The sequence below is a fragment of the Physeter macrocephalus genome, chromosome 18 (assembly GCF_002837175.3).
Source record: "Physeter macrocephalus isolate SW-GA chromosome 18, ASM283717v5, whole genome shotgun sequence".
Classification (NCBI taxonomy): Eukaryota; Metazoa; Chordata; class Mammalia; order Artiodactyla; family Physeteridae; genus Physeter; species Physeter macrocephalus.
This window is the reverse complement of record NC_041231.1, coordinates 33,235,789-33,254,489: the sequence shown is the minus strand read 5'-3', so window position 1 is coordinate 33,254,489 and position 18,701 is coordinate 33,235,789. Positions and strand designations below refer to the sequence as shown.

Here is an 18,701-nt window from a genome sequence, read left to right as displayed (position 1 = left end):
ATAAGCATTCAAAACTCTTGGCAAGATGCCTATGCTAATAAGAAAGTGATCCAATATTCATGAGAATTTGAAAAGTAATTGTTTTTACCTGAAATTGTCTTGGCTTTTCCATAATTAATATGTCATTATCATCAGAAGACTAAGACATCAAGGATGGTAAAAGCACTGCTTCATATAACTACACTTATAGGGACAATGGTACTTAGCAAATATCACAGTGACTTGTGATAAAATAATCCAAAATCTGAGGCTAACAAATGCTAGAAACCTACTAAACAGAAAGAAGATAGGAGAAGTTGACATCAAGACAGAAAGGTAGGATGTTCAACCTAATCTGTAAATGGAAAACGTATTCTGAAGATGCCTGGGAAGAGACAAACTCCAAGTATTCATGGGCCATAGGAAATAACATGTCTTACAGATGTAGAGAACAAACGTATGGATGACGAGGGGCGAAAGTGGCGGGGGTGTGTGTGCATGATGAATTGGGAGATTGGGATTGACATATATACACTAATATGTATGAAATGGATAACTAATAAGAACCTGCTGTATAAAAAAATAAATAAAATAGAATTCAAAAAAAAGAGAAAAGAACATGTCTAGCATCTTTAGTGTACCTTCCTTAATAGTTCTTTCTTGACTTGGTCAGGAAGAAACTGGTCTTAAATGCCTGCTAATCTATTCCTCCATTTTCTCAACATTCTATCCCTATATCAAATTCGTTTACAAGAAAGGCAGATATCATCCATGCTACAATACATCAGCAATGTGTAGAAATGTCTTTTCAAAATTCCAGTTTACAGCATGTCTTGGTCTGTTATCCATCATGAATCTAAGAAACAATTAGATCAATAATCTTACACCATCTTTTGTTAGACTACATTTGCAAACATTATCAATTATGTATTTTTTATATAAGAATGCATAGGAAAGTGTTTCTTATAGCTAGGAAACAGTTTGTCCCTCCCTTGATCTTGATCCACAGATCTGTCTACATCATTCTTTGGTTTTTTGCACGTGTCTTTTTTTACGAGATGGTTAAAATTTGCTACGGAAGTGTATGTGATAAAAACAATGACTAATTTAGTAAAATTTTACAACTCCCTTTTACCAAAAAAGGTATGTACTGGGTTCTCACCAGGTTGCAGTAAATGTCCAGAAACTGCTCAGAGCCAAAGTATCGTCAGAGAATTGGGGGAAGGAAGGGCAAAGAATATTTAACCTCCCTATAAGTATTGTTTTCTATGAAAACATAAAAGGAAAAGTTCACATAAAGGTAGGCTGGGGAATTCCCTAGTGGTCCAGTGGTAAAGAATCTGCCTTCCAATGGAGGGAATGTGGGTTCGATCCCTGGTCAGGGAACTAAGATCCTGCATGCCATGGGGCAACTAAGGCCGTGCGCCCAACTACTGAGCTCGCGCACGTCAACGAAAGAGCCTGCGTGCCGCAAACTACGGATCCTACATGCCCCAGAGGCCATGCACCACAACTAGAGAGAGAAAAAACCCAAAGGCCACAACTAGAGAGAGAAAACCCACATGCCACAACTAGAGAGAAGCCCACACACTGCAATGAAGACCCCACATCACAAGAAAAGATCCCACATGCCTCAACTAAGACCTGATGCGGCCAAAAAAAATAAAGAAAATTTAAAAATTAAATTAAATTTAAAAGAAAAAAGTAGGCTGATATAAGTGGATGTCTATATGGAAAATAACTGAATATCTGAGATAAAAGGAATCTTAGAGACCTCTAATCCAATCTCCTTGATTTGGACTAGGGAAAGTATAAATCCATAAAATCCATTTAATCCATAGAGATTCAATGACTTCTAAAGAAACAGGAAGCTAGTAACTAAATCATGCCTGGAATCTGGATCTTTCTTTCCAGATTATGAGTTTGCTAATACTTGAGGAAATGTGAGCATTGGAGGGAAGATTTTAGTCTGACTTTCAATTTCTGAGGACATGTTCTGTGCCCTATAGAGATCAGGAAGATTTAGATTGCACATTAACAGTTAAAACAAGTTAAGTACATTATTTTTCTCCAATTCCATTCAATGTATGAATTTTATGGTCTATTTGTTTTCATTAAACTAGATTTCCTGGGATTTCCCTGGTGGTGCAGTGGTTAAGAATCCGCCTGCCAATGCAGGGGACACAGGTTCGATCCCTGGTCTGGGAAGCTCCCACATGCCGCGGAGCAATTAAGCCCGTGTGCCACAACTACTGAGCCTGCACTCTAGAGCCCGCGAGCCACAGCTACTGAGCCCATGCCCCAACTACTGAAGCCCGTGTGCCTAGAGCCCGTGCTCCACAACAGGAGAAGCCACAACAATGAGAAGCCCATGCACACCAACAAAGAGTAGCCCCTGCTCGCTGCAACTAGAGAAAAGCCCATGTGCAGCAACAAAGACCCAATGCAGCCAAAAATAAATGAAATTTAAATAAAGAAAGAAAGAAAGAAAGAAAAATAAACTAGATTTCCTGAATGTTTCAAATGGAAGCCAGGAGGTAAAGGTACAAGGGAAAGCTGCTTCACATTCAGTGTACGAATACTAAGACTATAATCAGATTTGCACAGATTAAATTATAATCCTACTGAATTTCTTCTGGGATCAGCATCAGCATCTCCCAGTTCTTCCTGAAGACATCCTGAGCTTCAGATCCCTTTTTAATATTTTTCCAAGAAAAAAATGTATAGGTTTAGTGATGTCCTTTAAATGTTAGCTTTACAGTTAACATGTTAAGCTATTTTTATGTATTGACTTATTCTTAACAGGGAAAACAAAGCCATTGGTATTTGTATAAATGAAAATTTTCATAGCTGGCAACCAAGGTTGATACATAAAAAACACGTTTAAGATAATACTCAATTGCATTCAATAATCTTTTAAGTAGGTATATAAAGAACAATGATTTACTTTGGATAGTATAGAAGCAATAGTCCTGGAACATTTTTTTTTAACCTTTTATTTCTAGATAATCATAGATTCTCATTCAGTTGTAAGAAATAATACAGAGAGATCTTGTGTACCCTTCACCTAGTTTCTCCCCATGATAATATCATGCCTAAGTATAGTAAGATATCACACCCAGGATTATGACATTGATGATCTATCAACCTTACTCAGATTTCAACAGTTTTACATCATGCACTCATTTGTGTAGAGATCTGTTTTTAATAGCTACAATTTACTGGGCATGTCTATGATCCAGTTCTTCCTTACAAAAACCAATTTACAGATGGGGAAAGTGAGACAAATAGGAAATAATGAAGATTTGAACCTCTACCATTTAACTCTGAAGGCAGAGCTCTTTATACTACTCTACAGATCTGAGAAGTCTACATATGTGTTTGGTTCATTTCAAAAATTTTGTATATAGCTATTCCACAAAAGAAATATTGATACAAACAGTAAGTAAAACAAAGGAGAATATCAAAGACATGAATCAAAAGCAGAGGCAAACTGGGTTAATATGATTCAATTTAGCTCTGAGCTTCTTGGTAGGCAGAGTAAAAAGGTAAGGAGGATGAGATATGAAATCCTGGTTGTCAAGGAAATCATTGATTCCTCAAGATACAGAAATTTTAAAATGTATATATGTATGTGCATATGCCTATGTTTGCTTCATCTCATTTTTTAAAATTCAGTCAGAGTTCATATATAACCAAAATAAAACTCTGCCAAGGCATACTTAATACGTCAGTAAAAACAGTTTTTAAACAGTATACTCCACTAAGCTTTAAAACTGTGGTAGTTTCCAAAGATGGCTATAATCAGCGCTCTCCCTGTATGCTCATTCCATTCCTTTTCCCTTTGAATATGGGCTGGACTGACCTATCAACTCCCTCTGGCCAATAGAATGCACAAATGTAACAGTATTCTAATTCTATATGTAGTACTTAAGAAGTCAGGCAGGTTCCACTTTGGAGCTTTCTGGGGAAGTTAGTTGCCTTGAAGTAAAGAATCTCAGGCTAGACTACCAAATGATAACACACTTTGTGGAGAGATTGAGGTTGGTCTGACACATCAGATATGTGAAAAAATCCTTCTTTGACCATCCTTCCTGGCCAGCACAGCCACAAGCTGAATACAACCCAGCAAATGACCCAGCCTAAACAAAATGGAGCAGAAAAACTACCCAGCTGAGCCATGCTCTGATTCCTGACTTACAGCACCTTGAGAAATAATGAATCATTGGTCTAATCCACAAAGTTCTAGGTTAGTTTGTTAAAAGCAACCAATAACTGAAATAATAACCAAAACTGATAATCTGAAAATTCATTCTATAAGCTTGCAAGTTTAGATGCACACATCTAGAGACTGTCCATGATACCCACCTGGAGCCCTCAGAAGCCACTGGGCACTTTCCCCATCTTCTGCCCCCAGCTCACTCCAACAATAAAATAAGGTCTTCAGCATCTTTCTGGAAAGAGCTTGTACACAAGTCTAGTGTCCAAAGATTTTGTGGCTACCACCCGAGGGACAGGCACCCAAATCACCTATCTCTGATAGCCAGTAGGACCTACATTCATAAGTCCACAGGAGTATAGCAAAACTAAAGCAGTTTTTAAACAGGCACAGGAACACCACCCCATCGTTGTAAACTTGAGCTCAATTTAGATACAGCAGGCAAAAATGCCCATCTCCCAGTTTCTCCCTAGAAAGGATTTAATTGCATACTTTCCCAGTTGCTGTCTGAGGGCTTGGCTTCTAATCAACCTGCATCTAGGTGCTCACTGCAATCCTTCCCTTTCGGACACTGATGGGTCTTGGCATACTCTCAAGCATCAGGGGTCATTGAGAACAAAGAAAAAAGGCTTAGACAACCACAAAGGTTTGAGAGGCAACCAGGAGCTTGGGCCAGGCTGACTGATGAGGTTTATTTCCTACATGAGACAGGTCTGTCAAGACTGGGAAAGGTGGCTGTTTTATCCAATGCACAGAAATCAACTCAAACAGCCAAGTAAAATGAAGAAAGAGAGGAATATGTTCCAAACAAAAGAAGATAAATCTCTAAAAGCTGATCTTAATGAAACAGAGATAAGTGATTTATGCAATAGAGAGTTCAAAATAATAGTCATAAGATTCTACCTGTGGTCAAGAGAGCAATGCATGAAAAAACTGAAAATTTCTACAAAGATATAGAAAATATAAGGAAGTACCAAAAAGAAATCGTAGACCTGAAGAATACAATAACTGAATTGAAATATTCAATAGAGGGGTTCAATAGCAGACTAGATCAAACAGCAAAAAGGATACATGAACTTGAATACAGGAAAGTAGAATTCATCCAAACAGGGGAGCAAAAAGAAAAAAGAATGAAAAAGAATGCAGATAGCTTAAGGGACTTATGAGATACATCAAGTAGATCAATATACATACTATAAGGTTATAGGAGTCTGAGAAGCAGAAGAGAGAGGGACAGAAAGCTTATTCAAAGAAATAATGGCTGAAAACTTCCCCAAGCTGAGGAGAGAAACAGACATCTAGGTCCAGGAAGCCATAAGAATTCCAAGAAAGATGACTCAAAAGAGATCCACACCATGCATATATGGTCAATTAACTTTTAACAAAGGAGCCAAGAATATACAATGGGGAAAGGAATAGTCTCTCCAATAAAAGTTGGTTGGAAAACTGGATATTCATATGCAAAACAATGAAAATGGGTCCTGACCTGACATCATACAGAAGAAATTAACTGAAAATGGATTAAAGACTTAAACATAAGTGTCAAAACTTTTAAAAAATCCTACAGGGAAAAATTGGTATTGGCAATAATTTTTTGGATTTGACACCAAAAGTAAAGGCAACAAAAGCAAAAGTAAAGAAGTGCAACCACACCAAACTTAAGAGCTTCTGCACAACAAAGGAAACCATCAACAAAATGAAAAGGCAACCTACTGAACTGGAGAAAATATTTGCAAATCATATATCTGATAAGGGGTTAATATCCAAAATACAAAAGGAACTCATACAACTCAATAGCAAAAAAACCAAATAACCCAATTTAAAAATGGATAAAGGGCCTGAATAGAAATCTTCTAAGGAAGATATACAAATGGCTAACAGGTACATGAAAAAGTACTCAACACTGATCATCAGGGAAATGCAAATCAAAACCACAGTGAGACGTCACCTCCTACCTGTTAGGATGCATATTATCAAAAAGACAGGAGAAAATAATAAATCCAGGCAAGGACGTGGAGAAAAGAAAACCCCTGTACACTGTTGATGGGAATGTAGAGTGGTACAACCATCAAGAAAAACAAAATCACTATCTTGAAAAGATATCTGCAGTCTCATGTTCATCGCAGCATCTAAAAAAATTCAAATTCATAGAAACAGAGACTAGGATAGTGAATGCCAGGGGCTGGGGGGGCGGGTGGGGTGGGTAGAGGAAATAGGGAGATGCTGGTAAAAGCATACAAACTTTCAGTTATAAACTGAATAGGTCTGAGGATCCAATGTATAACATTCAATGTGACTATAGGTGATAATGCTGTATTGTATAATTAAAACTAGCTAACTAGCTCAGAGAACAGAATTTAAGTATTCTCATCAAAAAAATTAAAAAAAAAAGATAAACATGTGAGGTGTGATGGATATGTTAATTCTTGATGGTAAGAATCTTTTCACAACATATACATAAAGATAATCAGCATATTGTATGCTTTAAATATATTACAATTTTGTTAATTATACCTCAATAAAGCTGGAAATTTTTTTTTTAAACTTGTTGATAGAATAATTAAACATTTTCCAGGACTTCCACAGTGGCACAGTGGTTAAGAATCTGCCTGCCAATGCAGGGGACACAGGTTTGATTCCTCGTCCAGGAAGACCCCACATGCCGCGGAGCAACTAAGCCTGTACGCCACAGCTACTGAGCGTGTGCTCTAGAGCCCACATGCCATAACTACTGAAGCCCGCACGCCTAGAGCCCACGCTCTGCAACAAGAGAAGCCACCACGATGAGAAGCCCGCGCACCGCAACAAAGAGTAGTCCCCGCTCCCCGCAACTAGAGAGCCCGTGTGCAGCAACAAAGACCCAATGCAGCCATAAATAAATAAATGAATGAATGAGTGAATGAATGTTAAAAAAATAAACAAACAAAAAATATATATATATAATTATTAAACATTTTCCAAACAAGTAGTCCTTCTTACATGACTAGAATGTGTTCAGTGCCTAGAAGCAGATTTTCCAAATGAATTCATAAATAAACATAAAACAAAATGAATTGCTCTAGTTTTCCCAGAGACCCTGTCGAGGCCAGACCACCCTAGGACAGATGGTTAAGTTAGTGTGGGTCTAATTCAGGACAACATAATGTGGAGTTACACCTTAGGTGATGTCCCCTCAGGCAACCTGGAGCTTTCCAGGGTCAAAGAAGCCCTGCCAAAATCTAAAATCAATAGGGCCATTTAAATGATGACATCCCCAGTGCGTAAAGATATTTGATTCTACACATCAATGGCATGAGCTACTGTCCTGTGCATTCATGGATAGGTCCAACATCCCATTAAATCTCTTCAATTTCTGCTTAGTGGTATTAGGATTTAACTGATGGCAAAGACACTGCCTGCCACTAAACAATGATGCTGTGGCAGTCAGTAGAAAATGTCTTACACAAAGGCCTTCCCAGATATGCCAGGCAATTCTACTGGCTGCATTTACTGGCTTGGAAGGCTACTTCAACTCTATAGTAGGTCTTTCTTGTTCTGCCTGACCATCATCCATACCCCACCTTCTTTTACCAGAAACCCAGTTTTTCTCTGAGAAACTACTCCACCCCTATTGTTAGTGTATGCTGTTTAGGAGGGACTGAATCTACTTACAGCTTCAAGAATAGGCTCCTAGATCTGGTCAATCACCTTGGGCAGTGCCAATAAGACTGAAACTTTGAACTTTCACTAGAACGGTTAGAAATATAAAACTTTATCGTTTCCTACTGAAATTACTGAACTGGTAGGATGGAATGGGTATATATTCCTGGGAGCCCTCTTGCCATTAGGTGAGACACTGCCTTAGAGAAAACAATGGATAGATCATTTGATCTCCTAGATCCAGGAGTTCTAGATGTCACGTGACAGTGTTTTCTCAGTAGATAAGCCAATAAAATACCTTTTCCTTTTTTTTTTTTTTTTTTTTGGTGGTACGCAGGCCTCTCACTGTTGTGGCCTCTCCCGTTGCGGAGCACAGGTTCTGGACGCACAGGCTCAGCGGCCATGGCTCACGAACCCAGCCACTCCGCGGCATGTGGGATCTTCCCGGACCGGGGCACGAACCCGTGTACCCTGCATCGGCAGGCGGACTCTCAACCACTGCACCACCAGGGAAGCCCTACCTTTTCCATTTTTAGTTGTATTTCTTACCTCTTGAAATCATTCTCAGAAACTGCAAAAAATGGGTTATTGCACAAACTATGGGTTAATGAAATGTCACTTATTTCCTGGGACTGTACAATTTATCACACTCCTATTCTGAGCCTCATATCCAAGTACCAAGGCCTTTAGACAACAGCACTTCTACAAATGATACCTTACTTGATCTTCATAAGTTGGCTAAACAGAAAACTGAGATATTCATGGGATGTATGGCTCAAAAACCATCCATCAGGTCAAGACTGGAACCCAACTCTTCACTAAATGCAAGCTTCTTCAGTGTGTGTCGATGGAACTTACAGATCATTTGATTGTATGGCTCCCCAACGTCAGTCCATGGACTGGGGGGGTGTAGCCACATCATCAACAGTCCACAGAGTAATGAGAAAAATACATACTTTCTAATAGGTTTTAATGGAGCTATTTCATTTCACTTTTACACTTTGAGATGTCATCCTTTCAGGTTTTCTGGGGCTAACATGTTCTCTTTTGTGAAATGATAACAATACATGTAAATACTCTTTTTGGTGAAATATAAAACAGGCAGCCCCCCTCACCCTCCCCCACCACCAGGCACGTAAGTCATCCAAGTTTTCTCCCAATGCTCTCAGCTTTAATAGTGACAGACACGCTTGCTTTCTTCCTTATAATTCTCCCCCTCTTTCTCAGGCCACCTCAACAGAATGCTCTCCACTCTCCACTGGGCAATTCCTTTGTCTTTCATAATGTAGATTACAGTGGTCTTTTTTTTCTGGCTTCCCCAAATCTGCATCTCCTCCTATTGCTCAGCACCTTTTTAGGCCAATGCAAGAAGAAGCTGTCTTTCCTCTTGAGAACATGGGAAAGGGGGATATTATAAACACTATAGGGGTTCAGAATGAGCCTCCCCCAAATGTGCCAATTTTGATTAAGGATTATTGTGAGCTAAAGTCAGTCAAGATCCTGCAGGTTCAAGAGAAACTACTGTCCCCCCCTTAACTACCTAGAAGAATTTAAGTTGGAGATTTTCCCCCAAAAAGAGTTATTACCAAGGATAAATTTTATCTAAGTGGTCCCATCTATATGGCAGGGTAAACATCTAATTACCAAACATCTGCTTTTCTTCTTTTTATTATTTTTTTTCCAGTCTCTTTCTCCATCTCTTTCCTCACCTCAGTCGTTCCCCTCCCCCACAGCCCTTGTTCTCTCTGCTCTACCTGTGTTGGGAGTCCCCAGGACTACCCTTGGTTGTGATGATTTGCTAGAGGGACTCACAGAAAAGCTGGTATCCTTTCCATTATGGTTTAATGCAGTGAAAGGATACAAATTACAGTCAGCAAAGGAGAAAGGCACATGGGGCAGAGTCCAGGAGAAACCAGGTGGGAGCTTCCAGTTACGCTCTCTGAGTGGAGTTGCATGGACAGTGCTTAATTCTCCCAGCATCTGCTTTTCTTCTTATTGTCCTGTGAATGACCCTCCTGTCCTTGGAAGCCCCAGGCCCCTATTCCATTCCCTAGCTCAGGACAGCATATTTACCTCATTTTACTTTTCTGCTTTTGAATCTCTGTGTATATGGGATATCTGACCCTTACTTGTATGTGGGACTCCCATATGTAAGCAATTAAATTTGATTTCTTCCAGTTAATTTGCTTCATGTCGATGTAATTCTTAGATCAGCCAGAAGAACCTGGAAGAATAAAGCTATCTACATCCACAACAATACTTACAAATAAATGCTTGTTAGTCTCAAACAAGCAAATTTATAAATATTAATACCAACATTACCTAAAGCAACAAAGCATCAAAAAGTTGAAACCAAGCAAGACCCTGTGGGATCCTTCCAGGTACCAAAGCCTTTCCGTGTCCCTGTTTCTCATTCGTAAGGAAAAGACTTCAGCCTCCTAGACCTTCCCTGAGTTCCAAAGGGCAGATTCAAACAGTTACTAATTAAGGAAGGGAGGGAATGAGGAAATAAAGGAGGAGCAGTCAAGAAACAATAGTGCAGAGATAAAGCAGGGTCCTGGTTCCTTCTCAAGGGATATACATAACAATATATCTTTGAGTTCTTCTGCAGGAACCAAGGTCCCCATCCACTTGGAGGATGGTAACTTCAGGCTGAGCACAAGATTCCTGGAGCACCACACTGTTACCTCACCACCAACCAATCAGAAGAAAGTCACACACCCTGCAGCCCTCACCACAAATTTTACCTTTAAAAACTCTTCCCTGAAAACCATAGGGGAGTTCAGTGGGTTTTTTTTTTTTTTGAGCACAAGCCAGCTGTTCTCCTTGCTTGGCCCTGCAATAAACCTTTCTCTGCTTCAAACTCTGACTTTTTGGTTTGTTTGGCCACACTGTATGCAGGGCACAAGAAATTGTAGACAGCAACATAAGTGCCCCCATGATAAAGGAATGACTGAAGAAATTCTCCTATGTGGGAGGATAACATAGTCATTAAAATTATGGTTATGAAGACTTTGTAATAATATGGGGAAATGCTTATAATTAGATATAATAAAAAGATATGTAATTATGAAAATACAATTGTGTTAAAATATCCAGGCATAGATAAACTATAACATTGCCCACAAAGATTTAATTGCACAGTGGGTTATGGGTAATATCTATTTTTGTTTTTAGAGAAGTCTCTGTCATCCAGATTTTCCACAATGGGAACATACTATTTTTAAATGTAGAAGAAATACATTCATTAAATTTAGCTCTATTTATGTATGCAGCCAGTATTTACTGAGTACTCATTATGTGGAGGTCAAAGGTCTTCCTTTGCAAAACAAGATTTGTCAGAGATTTAGGTAATACTGGCATTATTTTTTTCTTGCCAGCAAGAATAACTTGTACTAAGCCAGGCAGCCACCTCTCTCAAAGCCATCCTTAATGTCTGATGGCCACCACTGCACCTGAATAGCTCCAGGGCTGACTCTCCCCTGTTTGGCCCAAGGGCATGTCCATCCAAGGAGCCATACTGGGCAGGTACCTTCCAACCAAAGTGAGGTCAAGGGTCCCATCCACAATCACTAGACTAGCACAAACCAAGAAAGAGAAATCAAGGAGCTTCATAGGAGTTAGCACAAGAAATCAAATTCAGGTAGAAATCCTAGCAGGGTAGTATACAATTTATATTTCCCTAGCAAGGCCCATTCTAGAATAACGGTAAAGCTTCACCGTTTTCAGAATGTCAAAACCGAATTCTCCTGAATGCTGGGCTGTCCTGAAATCAACACTTAGCTTCTGACAACTTCCCAATTCATCCTCAACAACCGCATCAAACCTCCAGTATGCTTTTTTGGAAGTTGATTTTTGTTTGATTTGATTTATCTGGCATCTGAAACTCAACATGACAAAGGATGAAATCTCTTCTTAACCCGTGTGTAATTAACCACATCAAAGAAGGCTACAGTTAGATACAATGAAACATTAATATACATTAGTTCCAAATGGTTCTATTTCAGATAGATATTATCAGGCACTTTCTCCCCTGTGCCAAGACTGCACACACTGCTTATTTCAGCAGAGACCCCATCCTTTCCAAAGCAAAGGTACTCAATGCTGCCTCAGGGACACAACTGTGGTATCTACAGAAGGGAAGGAGCATATAAATTCTGTCACTGTTGACCAACAGGACCCAAATTCACAAAAATGGGTAAAATAATTTTGTTAGTCAAGAGATAATGTGGGATGCACAGGTACCTCTGAGAGCCATTTGGGTGAGAGAGTTAAAGTGAATGTAATGAGTACTTTCTGAGGTAACTTGAATTGGAGATGAAATGCATTCACTGCATCTGGAAAGTTAGGATCCCTAATAACACAAAGCTCTGTGGCCTGGCAAAAATTTCAAAGACTAAAGGCTTTTGGGCTTTTAGTATTTTTAAAAACTTTTTATTTTGAAAAAAAAATTCAAAACTGTAGAAAACTTGTAATAATCATACCATGAACTTCCATATACCATTCACTAGATTCATCAATTGCTACGATTTTGCAATATTTATTTTATCTCTTCCTCCCTATATACTATAACTCCCTCTCCCTCAGATGAAAAAGGGAAAGAATATATATTCTTTTCCTAAACCATTTGAGTATAAGTGCTGGACGGATACCAGAATACGGTCCTAGAATACCACTCCAAAATAGTATATTCAACACCCACTTTGACAGAAGGATTATTTTGAGCTGAAGGCAATTGAGAACATGCTGACTCTTTACCTCCTTCTGTCCAAAATTTTATAAAGAAAATTTCCATTTGTAAAGATGTCTTCCTACCAGGAAGAGAACAACTCTTGGAGACAACTTTATCACCCGGAGATACTCTTATCTGCATAACAAAATAACTTTCATTTACCATACATTTCCTTCCCCACCTTACCATAACCTGCCCCCATTCCCTTGCCCAGAAGTCCCAAACCCCATTTTTCTTTGTTTAGACTAGAATGATATATAAGCCTCAATCATCTGGCCACCTCCTGGAGCCACATTTTTTCTTGGTGAACTCCAGTGCCACTGCATGCATAGGTAAGGGAGAAAAGTTTGCCACCTCAAAATATGCCTCTTTGGCACAAGGATTATTTTAACCTGCTTACCTTTAAGAAATAGCAGACACAGGGGAAGCTCTGAAAACCAAGCAGCAGTTACTGTAAGAAAAATTTACATGTTTTACAAGGGAAATCTCTATGTGTATAGTGTCTCCCTTGCTGTACCAGGCCAATTCTTATCAACGGAGAGGGCAATGACTTAAATCTGCATAACATCCTTACCCTTGTTTACTGTGCTTTTCCTGGTAACCTTCCATAACTGACTCTCCCCACCCTCAATATCCTCTTTGTCTTCAGTGGAAGATGGTATTTAAGGTGGGCTTCTACCATTTTGGTTTGTTACTCAGTTCTTCTGACTCTCTCCCATGTATACCTTATTAAATTTTTGTTTTATTTTCTCCAGTTAATCTGCCTCAGGTCTACTTAATTCTTAGACCACTCAGAAGAACTAAGAAGGGAAGAGGACAACTTCTTCCTCCCTGATACATACATAAGTAATTAAAACTGTTTTTTTCTTTTGTTAATCCGTCTTTTGTCAGTTTGACTTGTGGGCCCCAGCCACTGAACCTAGAAGGGTAGAGGGAAATAAGCTTTTCATCTCCTGTAGTGAGATTTCAAAATCTTTTAAGAATTAGGATAGTCACATAACCATAGTACAATGATCAAATTCAGGGAACACTGATAAAATACTATCTTACATATAGTCCACATTTATATTTCTCAATCCCAAGAATATCCTGTATGGCCATTTTTCCCCAAGCCAGGGTCACAATGCTTTTAGTTGCAATGTCTCTTTAGTCTTCTTGAATCTAGAGTAGTTCCTCAGTCTTTCTTTGCCTATAATGTCATTAACATTTTTGAAGAGGACAGATCTGTGGCTAAGATATTTATGCTAGTCTGTTTCCTCAGGGTTAGATTCACATTACACATTTTGAAAGGCATACTACTTAAGTGATTTTATGTCTTTCTTATTGCATTATATCAGGAGGCACCTGATGGAAGTTGTTCCCATGGTTGGTGATGTTAACTTTGATCCTTTGGATAAGGTGATATCTGCCAGGTTACTCCTTGCATGTGTGTGTGTGTGTGTGTGTGTGTGTGTGTGTGTGTGTGTGTGTGTGTCTCTGTGTGTCTGTGCCTGTTGTGTGTATTGATGGGATTTAGTTCATGTTAACCCAAAATATGGTACCTTGGTATACTGCATATTTTAAAGTGAAGGAGTTTGAGAAAATGGCAGTAGGAAAGTCTCAAAGCTGCCCCTGGCATTCTTCCCTGAAACAGAGCATAAAACCCTCATGTGAGAGGTGTCCTCCTTCTGGAGGAAAGGATCATTGCTATATCTGAAGACAAAGGGACACTGAGAAGAATCCTTACAAACAGGCCTTGCTAAGTTGCTCCCAGTTAACTACACTTACCTCATATTCTCTGACCTACCATATTTCTACATGACTGCCCACTCGTCATCAAAGCTAGAATAAAAATACGCAGGTCTGTTTCTTTGGGTCTTCATTTCCTTATGAAGGCTCCCACATCGTGTAAAACTTACATTAAATAAATTTGTATCGGGCTTCCCTGGTGGCGCAGTTGTTGAGAGTCCGCCTGCCGATGCAGGGGACACGGGTTCATGCCCCGGTCCGGGAAGATCTCACATGCCGCAGAGCGGCTAGGCCCGTGAGACATGGCCGCTGAGCCTGCGCGTCCGGAGCCTGTGCTCTGCAACGGGAGAGGCCACAACAGTGAAAGGCCCATGTACCGCAAAAAAAATAATAATAAAAATAAAAATAAAAAATAAATAAATAAATTTGTATGCTTTTCTCCTGTTAATCTGTCTTTATCAGTTTAATTTTCAGACCCAACCAGGGACTCCAAGAGGGTCGAGGAAAACTTTTTCTTCCCCTACGGTATAAATGCATATAATAAATAATGTGTGGAGAGATGTTTTGAAACTATGCAAATATCCTGTTCCCAAAAAGCTTCTGCTCAATGATTTTAGCATTTACTGATAATTCTAGTCTGAATTAATTATTACTAGAGAAGTTGTAAAATAGTGATTTTCTAATTCCATCATTTCTTCCACATTTATTGGTTGGTATTCTATGTAAGAAGAGCTTGCCTTCCTCCCTTCTTTATGTTTATTTGCGGCTTAAGTATACCTTATTAATTTGACCTTTAAGTACCCTGTTTGAAGCTGGCTTCTGTGTCATTCACACATGTCCTCATCCATTTTTTTTCTAGCAGTTTCTTATTTGCTGGCACAACAAAATGTTCCAGGTTTTTCTGTACTTTCCCGCTTGGGACCTGGAATGAGAATTTCTCCAAGTTCCTTTTCATGGGAAATGGTATTTAGAAACAAAGAGCCAGGAACTAGGTGTGCTCATTGGTGCTGGGCTTGTCACTGCTTGGAGACCCTTTCAGAAGACAGAACTATGAATTATAAATATATATTTATATCTATATATATGTTTAATCATACTTATAAGTATGTTTAATCTATATGTGTGTTTAATCTATATGTATGTTTAATCATGTGTTCATATTGACACTTCTAATCTCAATCCAGTAGTACACTGTTCTACCTTCCCTTCCCTCAGTTCATATTTATTTGTATTACTATTCTTCCACAGTGATATACAGGCTACCCCCCCAATATATATATACTCAGTCCTACAACACATAAAAATAATTTCAGAATGTTCCATCACTACCACTATCAGCAGCAATTGTAAATGTAAAAAGTTCAAGATTTCTTTCTAGTTATCTTTAAACTCAGCCAAAAGTACAGTCAAGATACTGTGTTCAAAATAACTTGAATTATTATTTCTATCCCTTATGTGTGATCATATCATTCACTTGATATATAGTTAGATTCATTTACCTCTGTTTTTATTCCATTTTTACTCCCAGTCTTGTAGTTTAATTTTATTTTTTGGGTATACAAAACATTAACATGGTTTCAAAGTCAAAACTATAAAGAAAGGTATCTTCAGGGTGGTATCACTCCCTTCCCTAACTCTTCTAATCCCATTCCCACACTACAGATTACCAATTTCATTTTTTCCACTTTATCCTTTCTATGTTTCCTTTTGCAAAAATAATCAGATAGAAAGAAAGATAGATAGACATTCTTATTTCTCCTTCTTTCATACATAAAATGTAGCATGCTATCTATATCCTTCCATACTTTGCTTTTTACATTAACAATATCACTGAGAAGCACTCCATGTTAATTCATAAGGATCCTTCTGATTCTATTTTACAGCACACCACTGTGAGTTATACCATGACTCATTCAAAAAATCTCCTATACACAGGCATTTAGGATGTTTTCAATATTTCATAAGGACAGATGATACTGCATAGCTCTTCTTATGAGTGAAGTTAAACATACTTTCATACGCTGAAAGACCATTTTTATATCAATTTTTGTGAACTGCCTAGGTCTTTTGCCACTTTTCTACTGGTTTTCTGGGGGTTTTTTCTCCTCAATTTGTACTTTGTAATAACTCCTCAAATCACATATGAAGAATGTTAGCTCTTTATCATAACATATCTTGCAAATGTTTTCTCCCAGTTTATCACTTGTGGTTTGACTTTGTTTTTTGCCATGCAAAAGGATTTTTAAAAAAATTTTTAATTACACAGAGTCAAGTTTTATTGTATCTGAACTTTGAATTACAGAAAGCCTCTCCTTGTGCTCACTTTATAAAGGAATTCCCTTTATTGAATACATTTAAGTGTCCCTCACTGTGGTATAAAAGGGTGAAACTGAGCAGGACCCTGTGGGGCACCTGGGCAGGGAAGGCTTTCTGTCCTGATTTTGACTCCAGCTTCCATGACCTTCCCTGAGTTCCAAAGGGCAGATCTGAACAGTTGCTAATCTGGGAAGGGAAGGGATACAAAGACAAGAGAGGGGCAGCCAGGAAACAATAGTGCAGCCTTGGGGCAGGGTCCTGGTTCCACCTTATACACATAACAATGTCTTTAAGCTCTTTAAGATGTCAGCATTCTTCATATTAGAGAAAGACCACCTGAGGCTACATTAAAGGAACTGGAGAAGTTTATCAAGATTGGCTGAGACCAGGTTAGAGGAGTGGAGGCCTTGCATACACCCTAATCTCATCAGCAACCCCACCCTTGAACCACTGCTATAAAACTCCTCATCGAATCCTCCCTGGTTGGGACACATAGTTTTTCGGGGCAGGAGCCCACTGTGTCCCCCTTTGCCTGGCAAAGCAATAAAACTATTCTTTTCTACTTCACCCCAAACTCTGTCTCCGAGATTTGATTCCGCACCGAAGCACAGAGGCTGAGCTTTTGGCATCAAGGGCATGCTATAGGAATAAAATACTATTTGCCTATTGACCTCAGGGAAAATTCAAAGATGCATAAACTTTGTTTCTGCAGGCCTTTCATCTCCTAACGGTGTAGCTTTCATTTGCCCTAACCCCAGGTTTCCTCAGCAGGCCAGCTTCACTAGAGAGCTGTGAACTAAACCTGAATTACTAAAGAAGATACTACTCACTCATCATAACCACAGGAATCTTTCTCTAGAGTAAATAATAATTTGTAGTGCAAATCTGTTTTATAATCACCTACTTTTATAAAGCAAGGATCACCTGTATTATATTTTATTATCTCTCATTGATGGTGCATTTTCTCATTATTTTTATCATCAAGTAATCCATGTCTACTATAGCAAAAAAACTATAGTTAAGTTAAAAGAAAAATTTTGGAACAGTTAACATTTTAGGACATATTACTGTATCAATATATACCTATTTAAAAACTCTATCCAATAAGACTATATTTACTATATTTCCTATTTTGTAATTTATTTTTATTTTCACTTAATATAAAAATCTTTCCATGTTATTGAGTCATCAACAATAGTATTTTTCGGGACTTCCCTGGTGGTCCAGTGGTTAAGAATCGCCTTCCAGTACAGGGGACATGGTTTCAATCCCTGGTCCGGGAACTAACATCCCACATGCCACGGGGCAACTAAGCCAGCACACTGTAACAAAGAGCCTGTGCTGCAACGAAAGAGCCAGCGTGCCGCCACTAAGACCCAATGAAGCCAAAAATAAATAAATTTTTAAAAATAAAAATTAAATTAAAATTTTTTTAAGTAGCATTTTTAAAGGCTACATGGTATTCCACTGTATAAAGTGTAGGGGAGAGAAGGGAAGCAAAATTCACCACCCCAAAATGTTTCTCTGGCATGAGGATTATTTCAAGCTGAAAACAATCAAGGCCCAAAAGATTTAGGAAGAAACTATGACCTTCCCCCTAACCGCTAAAAGAATGTAGATAGAGGACCTATTCCCAGAATAGAGCTATCTCCAGAGATATCCGTAAAGAATGTAGGCTAGGCATGGTGCGGGTAGGGTCTAGAGATCAGTCCACTCTGTGTCCCATTGTCACTGCCTGGCCCAGCAAACATTTACTTATCAACCTTTTGCTTTTCCAAATCCATGTCAATGGTCTTCCTTCCCTTTGAAGTCCCAAACCACTACCCTCAACATCCTCTTTTGTCGTCAGCTGAAGATGCTGCTTAAGGTGAGGGTTTCAGTCATCCTAATGAATTACTCAATTTTCCTGGGTCTCTCCCATGTAAACATGTTATTAAACTTTTCTTTGACTTTCTCCTCTTAATTTTTCTCACTTCGATTTAATTCTTAGAACAGCCTGAAGGACCCTAGAAGGGTAGAGGAAAATTTCTTCTTCCCCAACAAAAGACAGAAAATATTTAACCATGTATTTTGCACTTAGGATGTTTG

The 18,701-nt window shown here is 38.7% G+C and overlaps 1 protein-coding gene across 23 annotated transcripts in view; it reads right to left on the bottom strand.

Moving 5' to 3' along the window:
- FHIT (fragile histidine triad diadenosine triphosphatase) overlaps nt 1-18,701 on the bottom strand; it is a 1,537,641-nt gene that overhangs the window by 1,149,312 nt on the left and 369,628 nt on the right. For 4 of the 23 annotated variants that reach the window (XM_028478557.2, XM_055080202.1, XM_055080197.1 and 1 more), the window contains one exon: nt 12,970-13,020. The exons of 18 other annotated variants lie outside the window; for them this stretch is intronic. The gene's annotated coding sequence lies outside the window, so the exon portion shown is untranslated. Of the gene's footprint in view, nt 1-12,969; nt 13,021-14,467; nt 14,563-18,701 lie in introns of those variants that run through there. One more of the 23 variants, XM_055080201.1, reaches the window with a different exon arrangement.